Genomic DNA, 11,236 nt, shown 5'->3' on the forward strand with positions numbered 1-11,236 from the left:
CGAAACTTGCGTTTCTCCAAACTCAGTCAAAGTGGGGGCTTCTGTAGACACCCATTTGTGTCTCCCCAAAACCAAACCCAGTGATGAGTACCTTTCACGTCGAATCATAATCGAATGAAGTGAAAGTGTGGTAAGTTTAGTGTTGCGGATAGTTTTAATTTCTTTTCTCTCCTTTCTGTTTTTTAAAACCTATTTTGAGAAAACAGCCAATTGAGTTTGGTTGGTCCATTATATGGGTCCAATAGTAGTGTAGTTGGATAGGGCTTGAAAAGAGCTTTCCAACGATATATTATAAGCCCAATTCCGATGAATATTGAGGAAGTTATGGCAAAATTACTAAACTGGGCCCGGTTTGAGCCTTATATGCGGCCCAATGATCTAGAGGAGGGCTTAATATAGATTTATCATTCCTAATGCAATTAGGAATGGTTTTAGTCTTCTAGATTCTTCTAGAAAGTTCTTTTCATTCCTAATTCAATTTGCATTGATAAATTGACTTTTGTTGACTTTTTAGAGTTAATCAGAATAAAAGAATGTTTTTGAGGAAAATACGATTTTATCCTCCTGTACGGTTAAATTATATCTGATTTTAGAAAACCCATTAAAAATGGGATTAGCGCCTAACGCCAGACATTAGCGCCTGGCGCTAGCGTTGACGCCTAGCGCTAATGTTAGCGTCTGGCGCTAATTGCCAGCATCGACGCTAATCAAGTTTTATTCACGTCAGAACTCTGTTTTGATTTCTTATCTTTTTGGTTGATTTTCTCTATAAATAGCCTTCTAAAAACCCCATTTTCATTCACCAACTCTCATCAAGATTTTCTTGATTACTCTTTCTCTCTCTTTTCTAAACTAGCCTTCTCTCAAAAACAAAATTCCGCATTCGCATGACTTAAATACACCTAGCCATATTCGAAGTTGCCTTCGCCCTAGACGTGAAAGGTTTTAATTTCTGAGGGTTTGGTCCCAAATCTCTCTTCCAATTATTTAATTTAATTGTCTTAATTATTATTTTCCTTGAAGTTACTGAGTGTGTATTTTGTTATTAGAAAGAGGTACGAGGCATCCAAGTAAGTACTTTAATTGTTTTATTGATATTATGATATAGAAATCATGCTTAGGTTGTTATTTTGATTCCTAATATCATGTCTAGGGTGACTTTAATACCAAGTATGATTAAAAGTATGATGCTTCCTATTTTCTTTCTAATATTTATGATTGTTAATATCATGTTAGGGTTAAAGCTTTGATCTTTATTGCTTAGTGACATGCTAGGATTTGTTATTAATCTTGTTAGTATCACGCCTAGGATCTTGCTATTATTATGCTTTAACATGATTATTTTAATTATAATTGTTATTATTATGTTGCTTGATATTTATTGTTATTGCTTGATCATACCTTTTATGCATGTTTAAAGGGAATTTGTACTTGTAATCACGTTTAATAAGATAATTAATAATCTTGTTTAGGGTTAATTTGATTATAATTCAAGTGATCGCCAATAATAGTTTTATTTGTGCATTAATATTCAACCAACATAGATTGTATGTTAGTCAGAAAGCGCACATGAATGAGATCAGAATAAAGTAGAGGCATATTATTAAGGCAGTTTCAATCTCTTTTAGGTTGGATTTGTACCTTCATCCCCGAACCCTATTTGGTTCAAGACCTTATGGAATTGACGATCGCTTGGATCGTTAAGGGGTGTAACCTTCACCTCGTGAACGGTTTACAAGTTCCTTAAAAAACTTGTTGGCAACTCTTTTGCTCTATCTTTTTTTCCCTTTGGACGCCACCGTACTTTAGTGTAGGATCACAGTGGGGTTCAAGTTAGGGATAATGCTTGAAATATTCCCTACAGAATGCAAATAACATAATTAAGGTATAAATTAGTGATTCATATTAGGGTTTATGGGTTCAAATAAATTTGAGGGTTTTGATTTCTAGAGTTTAAGGGTTCAATCGATTTCTAGGTTTCGGTTGTTTTAACTTTGAGATTGAATTCAATTGTATTTTAATTACTAAATTGCCATTGTAATTGGTAGGATGTCTAATTGGCCATTGTAATTCGTATGATGTCTAAATTTGAGGGTTTTTATTTCTAGGGTTTAGGGGAAGTTAAGTAAGGAGGAGAGAGAAGATAATTAGGGGAATTAATTAAGTGGCAAAAGTGAAAAAATTGGCCCCATTAATGATCTTTTGGACGGAAAACGTTAATAGGTAGTGCTACCCAAACTTTTCTTAACTTCTAGGTAGTTCTTAACAAATAAAAAAAGGGGTAGTTGTTCACAAATGACCCTATATTTAGGGTAGTTCTAGAAAAAATTTCCTAATACATGAGTACTAAGGGTAACTGGAAATTTTGTTGTTATCATTAAGAAAAATAGAAAACTAATGAGCACCATTGAGAATTTTCCAATTTTTTTTCCTCTGAAACTTTTTATTTTGATGTTTAATTTTGTTTAGTAACATGCCTCTTAATGCACGATTATTTATCTCATCTTTGTCTATCTGTAGTTTTTTGGGGGGTGGGATGGATTTCTTTTTTATTTCCTTTTAATTGATGTTGTAGTTTTCTTAAGATTTTCTTAGTCTTGGAGTCTTTGCCTTGGTGGCTGATCTGCCAGCTATGCTGTGTCAACTTCTATTTGCCTATGCTCTTAACCCTCCTCGTCAACGATCTACTGTTTCGTCGCCAAAGTGTCTTCGCCGCCACACTGCTATAGCCTGCCTACCACATCGTGGTCGGCTGGTTGCCGTCGGTAGTTTCATTAAGAAGCCTATTTATTAACATAGGTCTTTATCATTATTATATTTTCTTAATGTATGTTAATTTTCTGTATTTTTCTTTTATCTTTCCTGAGATAGGGAGATTTTTATATTCTAATAGTCTTTTCTGATATAGGGGAGTCGGGAGATCATTAGTACTGTGTACCTCATCCTATTAATGATTCAATACCTCATATACTAGCTAAACATCTCTCATCCTTAGTATCTATGATATCAACAACCTCTAGCCGCTAAACAAGTGTGCTATACTGCTATTACTCTATAACTCTATTAGATATAAAAATGCGACTTGTTCAGCCTAACCTAACATACAAACAACAAAATAAACAGAATTTTTGCCTTTAATTTGTCGTACAAATGAATACTTCCTTCGTTCCAAACAGATGACACTTTTCTTTTTGTTACACTTTAAGAAAAAACCTAAGAGCCCAAAAAGACTATAATATCCTTATTCATCACCCCTTTATTGGTCCTACCTTCACCACCTACCTACTACCCACAATCATGTACTCTACAGTCAGGGCCGTTTCTGACTTTTGTGAGGCGTATGGGCAAAATAAAAATTAGAGGCCCTATAAATTTAGTCATATATACATATGCACTAAAAATTGATTGTATATGAAGAGTACTTTTTATTAGGCTATATTATATTCATTTTTTTTTTAAATTCCAACATTTCGATTTCAATCTCATTACATACACTCTTTTGATCATTTCTTGATTTATAGGTTTGAATAATTATATATACATGTGACATCTTGTTAGATTTTCTTCTAAATATACTTTCATAATATTAACCTTAATATAAAATACATCTTGAGTTATGTAAGTTATAACATGTGCATTGGCATGAAAAACGTGAAATTCCCAACGTTGTGAAATATTGTGATTAAAAATGAACAAATTAAAAATTAATAATCAATTTCATACAAAGAACAGTGGCGAATTCAGGAATTTCGAACTTATGAGTCACCATCAATAATTGATCACTTGTTTCAATCCAAAAAAAAAAAATATATTTCACCAAAATGATTTCAATCCAAAAATAGGACATAAAAATACATATTATAAAACTATTACATTAAACTAACTTTATGATTTTTTACTTAATTAGTTTTGTGGGAAAATATTAAAGTTAGTTGCACAAATATAGTATAAATAGAAACAAGAATTATTAAAAAAAAAGTTAAATAACTTAAGATACCTGTTATTAAATATAATATGTCTTTTTAATGAAATATGAAAATGGTTGACAAAAAGATTTTAATAGGCGGTCTCTTTGATATTTTAAAAAAAAAAAACTGACAGTGGTCTAAACTCAAATAGAAGCAACAAAGAGGCCGCCTATCTGTAATAAATCCCCCCTATCTGTAATAGGCGATCTCTTTGATTTTGTGTGTGTGTGTGTGTGTGCTGGTGAGTCACTGTGTGTGCGTGTGCTGGTGAGTCACGTGACTCACTGTGCACATGAATAAATCCGCCCCTGACAAAGAATACTTCATAATAATCTAATATTAATGTGAATATGATATAATCTTAAAAATCTTATTAACAAAAAAAAAATCTTAACTTGATAAAAATAAAGTCATAAGAAAATATGAAAGTACTAGATGAAACCCGTGCTATGCACAGTTTGTTAGTATTTTTTTAAAAAACAATATTTTTCATATTTATGCGATTAAAATTGTTATTATATTAGTTTTAAAATATTAGATAAAATTCCTAATCTAAAAGATAATATTTTGTATTTAACTAATTTAAATTTTAAAATCTCATTCGCCAATTTTGTTTACGTGGCATTTGAATTATTTAATTGTAAAAGAAAATAATAATCTCTTATTTAATTGGCTACCACTTAAATTTATAATCTTCCATGGCGCGATAAAGAAAATTAAATCCTACGTGGCTCTCTAAAAACTCGGGGAAAAACTCCCCTTTAAATATATATATTAGATTAGACATATAAATGCTCAAAAATGTAGTGCAAAAAAATTTTGTAAAATAAAAAGGAAAGAACTCTTATTGGGAAAAAAAGATATGGCTAATGGGTTTCGAATCTGTGTTACTAAATTCTAGGAAAAACAAACAATCCTTAGCCAATGAACCACCATGTTACTTAGTTGAAGATATCTGGAAATTAATTAAGATACCTTTAATAATTTAGGCCTTAACAATTTAGCAGCAAACTGGGCTTCAAATCTGGGGCCCTGGGCGGGTGCCCCGGTTGCCTTGCCCCAGATACGGCTGTCTCTACAGCTACCACTAACACCACCACTACACCATGCTCCATCATAAACACAACCGCCACTTTCACCGGCTCACCACCTTCATCTACTCAACCAACGCCACCCCACCTATGACTAGTCCACGCCATTGTTAGAACTTGGTGATGTAGGAAAAGGAGAACACAAAGATTGACTTTATCAATTGACAAAAAGGGTAATTACATTTAAAGTTGTCAAAAGCTGACCCAACCAAAAATATCAACCCGAACCCAATTATTAACCGACCCATCTAAACCCAAAAAAATGGTGACCTAAACCCGACTTGACCTGACCTGAAACCAACCCGAGTTGACCCGAGTATGTGAGACCCAAACCCGAACATAAACCGACCTAAAGATGACCCGACCTGAATGTAACCCGTAAATTATTGACCTGAACCGAACCCGACTTGAATCGAAATTGACCCAAACCCATTTTAACCCGTCAAAACCCGAATTTAACCCGACTTGTTATTAACCCGACCTGAATTCCACCCGACCCGAATTTAACCCGACATGTTACAAACCCGACCCAAAATCAACCCGACTTGTTATTGACCCAACCCAAATTCAACCCGACTTGTTATTAACTTGATCAAATTTTACCCGACCTATTACTAACCCGACCCAAAAATTTAATCCAATCTGTTACTAACCCGACTCAAAATCAACATGACCTGTTATTGACCTGACCTAAATTCAACCCAAATTGTTCCTGACCCGATTTCAAATCACCTTAAATTCAATTTAGACCACCTTATTTTTGTTGATCAAAGCATTTTGTCTAGGGAGACCAAGTCGGTCTAGGCCAGCAAAAGAAAAGACCATCATCCCCAAATTTAAGAGTTAAATGTAGTATATATTTGTTGTATGGTCAAAGGAGATACTACCTCCGTTACATAGTAGTTGCAACTTTGCAATATTTTATCTCTCACAAATAATACCCAAAGTTGCAACTAATATGTAACGAAGGTAGTAATTATCTTTCTAAATTATAGACTATAGTTCCCTAGTATGTTTCCATATATATTATAGTCAAAGGAAATAATTAGCTTGATAAAAATGATAATTATCTATTTATAATTAGTTGAATCCGAATATGACCCGACATGGAAATGACCCGGCCTGATTGTAACCCGCAAATTATTGAGTTGAACATAACCCGACCAGAATCCGAGAATGACCCGACTTGAACTCGAGAATGACCCGACTTGAACCCAAGAATGACCCGACTTGGAAATGACCCAACTTGATTATAATCCGCAAATTATTGACTTGAACCGAGCGCGACTTGAATCCGAGAATGACCCGACTTGAAAATGACCCGACTTGATTATAACTAGCAAATTATTGACTTGAATCGAACCCGGCTCAAACCGAAGAATGACCCGAACTAATTCTAACCTGCAAATTATTGACTTGAACCGAACCCGACTCGAACTCGAGAATTATCCTAACCCGTTTTAACCCGTGAAAATCTGAATTAAACCCGACCTATTATTTACCTGACCCAAATGTAACCCGATCTGTTATTAACCCGACCTAAACCCGACCCAGATGTATGACCCGACTCAAGCATGACCCAACCCAAACCGGACCCGCATAGGTTACGTCATTAACCCGAACTAACCCGACCTACTCTTGCCCGACTCGTTTACCCGAATTGACGGTTCTAATTATATTGCTTAGTTTCTTACATCACAACTACACATCATAGCATATTTATAGTTGCATGTATGTCGGTTAATGCATGTTCACCGACTTACAGTTGGCTTTCCTATGCATGCTTTAGTTATCTAGGCTCTAGCTTATATTAGTTATAGTTTAGTTTTTTCTTTTCTTGATATTTCTTTTGATATAAAATAGGCTTAATCCTAGATTTTTCTAAATTAGTATTTTATTACTTCCCCTTAATCTGAAAAATCTTGTACTACAAACCGTCTTCTCAAAATATTCTTTCAGTTTTTGCTGATGATCTTGTCACCAATGGCTTCTAATGTTGTTTCTTCTTCTTGTCTTTGACAATCCTTTAATGTTAGTGTCATGTTGGTCTCATGTTACCAACCTTAATTTGTTGTCTTTCTTTTTGTTAATTTGGTTGGTACTCGTGTTACCATCTTTCTAACTGATGTTAGTGTCACTAGGAATCTCCTAAATTTTTCCTTTTAGAATCAATTTTTCCTTCAAATTTGGTGCTCATGTCACGAAATATTTATGGTAATGCACTTGTCATTAGCAACCTCCTAATTTTCTTCTTCAAAACAAAGTTTATTCATTACCTTCCATGCCAAAATTAGCAATTTCCACATCGACTTTTTGAACCAGCAATTCTTTCCAACATGGCCGAATTTTTTGCACATCCAACATTGTGATTTTCCTTTGAAGTAGTAATCTGCACAGTCATGGTTAATCCTCTTATAAATTTTACAAAATAATTTATTCTCCTTGCTTTTGTATTTTGGTGAATCTTCTTCATCTTCACCCTCGACCTTCTTCATGGATCCATTTAATTTCTCTTTATTTCTTCTTGGGATTTAAGGGAAGATTTTGCTACAAGTGCGGTCTCCTTCGTATCTTCATAGCTTTGACGATTTTGTCTTTGTTCATGGGACTCTAGAGATCCCATAGATTGTTCAACAATAAAGTTGGATAAATATTTTGTTTCTTCAATTATTGTAGCTATATTATCAAATTTTTCATTAAATGATACTAGAATTTTCATCATAATTTTTTCATCCGAAATTTCTTCTCCATATGTACTGTATTCATTTGATTAAAAATCTAAATAGTTTTTGAAAAATAATCTTTAACCAACTCATTATCTTTCATCTTTAGATTTTCAAAATCTCTTCTTAAATGTTGAAGTTTAATACTTCTCACCTTGCTATCTCCCTTGCCTCACTCTTTGTTGTATTAGCCCTCATAATTCTTGGAAATTTTATTGTATCCTTCGCCGCATTTTGTATGAGATATAATGCCTTTGCATCCTTCATCATTTCCTCCTTAAGTCTCTTCCTTTGAGCATCATTTAGGCTACTTTCATCTTCATATTCCTTATAGACTTTGTTGGCATAACTTTATAGTCCATATGATTTTAACATTGTTTTCATTTTTATTTTGCAAAGATTAAAATTTTCTCCAACAAAAATTGGAATGGGAAAACTTACATTGTTTATTGGCCATTATATATTATGTTGTGTTTAATTTGGACTAATACAGTATGATATTATATGAAGGCTTTGGGAATTTGTGGCTCTTGATACTAAATGTTAGGATATAGGTGCGGAAGTGTAGTGAGATTTTTTTTTATTTTATTCGAATGAGGATCCAAAGTTCCAAGGAAAAACAAGAAAAAACTACAAGCACACAAAATAAAAAAAAATATATAAAAAAAAACTACCTACGGAGGGATAAAACGAGGCATAGCCACACCTCTATTATCCTCCTCTAAATACGACTAAGTTCTACCAGGATACAATGATATTTGTAAAAGTGAGAACACAATGGTTGACTTTATCAATTGACAAATGATAATTATATTGCTTAGTTTCTTACATCATAACTACACATCATAGCATATTTATGGTTACATGTATGTTGTTTCGGGGTTTTTTGTGATATCCTCGGATAATGGTCGCGCTCTTCAGCCAATGAGACAAGGACACTTGAAAAATGAACGAATATTCCTTTACTGGAATATTCGCCTCCGACGATCAAGTTAGAGATCGGGAAATGGAAAGTTTAGAGAGAGAAAGTAGAGAGAAGTTGGAGCTCTTTAATGCTCTTTTTTAAGGTTATGTCACCATCCAACCCTCCCATCATAAATGATTGGGGTATTTATAGGGGTGGGAGTGTGTGCCCCTTTAGGGTTTGTATCCTAAAATTTCGTGACATGATTGGCTGCGCAATCAGAGAGTGCCACGTGTCACATGGGGGCGCCGCTTTGCGGCTTTCAATGACTTTCCTCGGGATTTGGGCCCTGATGTAATAAGGGCCCTTTCTCTTGCTGATTTCAAGTGCTCTTTAGGGCATCTGACACGCGTCATCTTCCCATAGGGACACGTGTCATCCTTTGACTGGGCCACGTGTCACTACAGTATTGGACCACGTTTTTGGGGTTATTTTACCCTAAATATTTGCCCCTCAGAGGGGGTGGCTCGTACGCTTACAGTTCGCCTCCTCTGATCCTCTACTCGTCTTAATGCGTCTGAGTATGCAGAGATTTGAACTTGTATATAGGGGCGGACAGATCATGTCCGCCAATTGAAGGGGCGGACGCTTTTAGACCAAAAGTCGTATCTTGTCCGCATGGAATTTTTCCAAGACTGGTAAGGTCCGGAAATTAGGCGGCCGGATCTTGCCACCTAGGTTTTTGGAAGAAGGTGCGGATGCTAGGTCTTTTGAGATGGAAATTTTAATTCCGCTAACTCGGCCGTCTATTTGGGCACGTCGTTACACATCCGTTTCTTTTTTCATCCAAATTGACGGATCCCTTGTAACGACTTTTGGAATTCTAGGTTACTTTTTCAAAAAGTAACCGTTTAAACTCTTGGGCGGGAAAGATGGTTTTACCATTTTGCCCCCATAAATTTGGCCTATAAATATGAGGGGTTTGACTTCATTTTGACACTTTACAATCTTGAGATTTCTAGAGAGAAGTCAGAGCATTTCTAGAGAGAGAAAGTGATTTCCCCTGAATCTTCAAGAGCTCCGCCGCGTAATTTGAGTTTTCCGGACATTTTTTGAGTTTTCCGGTAATCTTCAAGACCTTCAAGAACTTGTCAAGCTTTCAACACGTACGGAGGTAGGCCGCCTGCTTTCTCTTCCTTTACTTATATTTTTGTTTTTTTTTACTTTTCATTTCTTTAAATCTAGCTCAACACTCGGCTTCGTCCGTTTCTCCTCATGAGGCCGGTCGTTTGCCTGGGACTGAGGAGTCTAGAGTGGAAAGAGACGAGTCGTCTAATTCATGGAGTGGGTCCATTTCTAGTGCGTACCAACTCACCTCCACCTATTCTTCTCTGTCGTCCCTGCAGTCGAACATGGCAAGAACAATGCAGACGCATGATCTTCATGTGGCCAGAAATCCAGACGACAGTCTAATTAATCCTAGGATCCCTTATGACCCAAATAGCACTGACATTGAGAGCGGGTCTACTACCCGGACAACCACCTCCACGGGCACTCATCATTCGGCCGTGGAGGATACTTCTTCTTTCGAGGAACGCCAAAGAGCTCAAGGCATTTCTTCTGTGGTGGGAACGTCCGGGCAAACTCCCGAACGAAGGTTCCCCCAGTATGCCAACTCGGTCATGGATGAGGTCGAGTTGCTATCTCGTGAAGGACCTCCTTCCTCTTCTCGGGCGGACGCTGGTCCGTCCGTCCCATCTTCTCGGGCGGACAGACCAAGGACGGGGATCTTGATTAATGAACCGTCCGACCTACCTCCTCGCAGTGCCCCTCCTACAGGAAATCAGGCGGCCACTGCCAAAGACAAGGGCAAAAGCCCGTTAATTCCTGAAGACTTTCCCTCAACTTGAGGTGGCCATAGCTCTAGGGGCTGCAACTCGGCCGAGGCAGCAGATCTGGATAGGGTGTTGTCCACTGAGTTTGGGAGCGATCCTCACCAAGAGGAAGAGGAAGAGGAAGAAATTGAGAAGGCGGCCAAGGGTGAGGCAGCGGCCGAGGAGGACGTCGCCAACATTGATAACTTCAAAGATCTGTACGCCTGTACAGTGGGTAGCACGGCCTTAGGCTACCTAAACGACAAGTTTGAAAGATACAAGGCATTCCTCCACCTTGGGGAGGGATTTGAGATTCAGCCTCCGAGGAAGTCACATGGTGTGGCTGCCTGGGAGGAAGAGAGGTCGCGCCAAAGGGCCTTTAGTGTATATAGGGCAGCCTTGGACGTTGGACTGCGCTTTCCTCTCCACCCTTTCGTCCGTACTATTTTGGACGAGTATGACATCGCCCTCTTCCAGCTGATGCCAAACAGCTGGTTGAACGTATTTGGGTACTTGGTGACGTGAATCTGCAAGGGCTTCAAGCCGGAATTTGCGGTCTTCTGTGAGATGCACTCGATGACCAAGATGGACTGAGACACGGACGGCTGTTTCATTCTGAGCTCCAATAGAGACTACATGGTGGTAGTTGACCGCGTCTCCAAATGGCGTGATTGGA

The sequence above is a fragment of the Chenopodium quinoa genome, unplaced genomic scaffold (assembly GCF_001683475.1).
Source record: "Chenopodium quinoa cultivar QQ74 unplaced genomic scaffold, ASM168347v1, whole genome shotgun sequence".
NCBI lineage: Eukaryota > Viridiplantae > Streptophyta > Magnoliopsida > Caryophyllales > Amaranthaceae > Chenopodium > Chenopodium quinoa.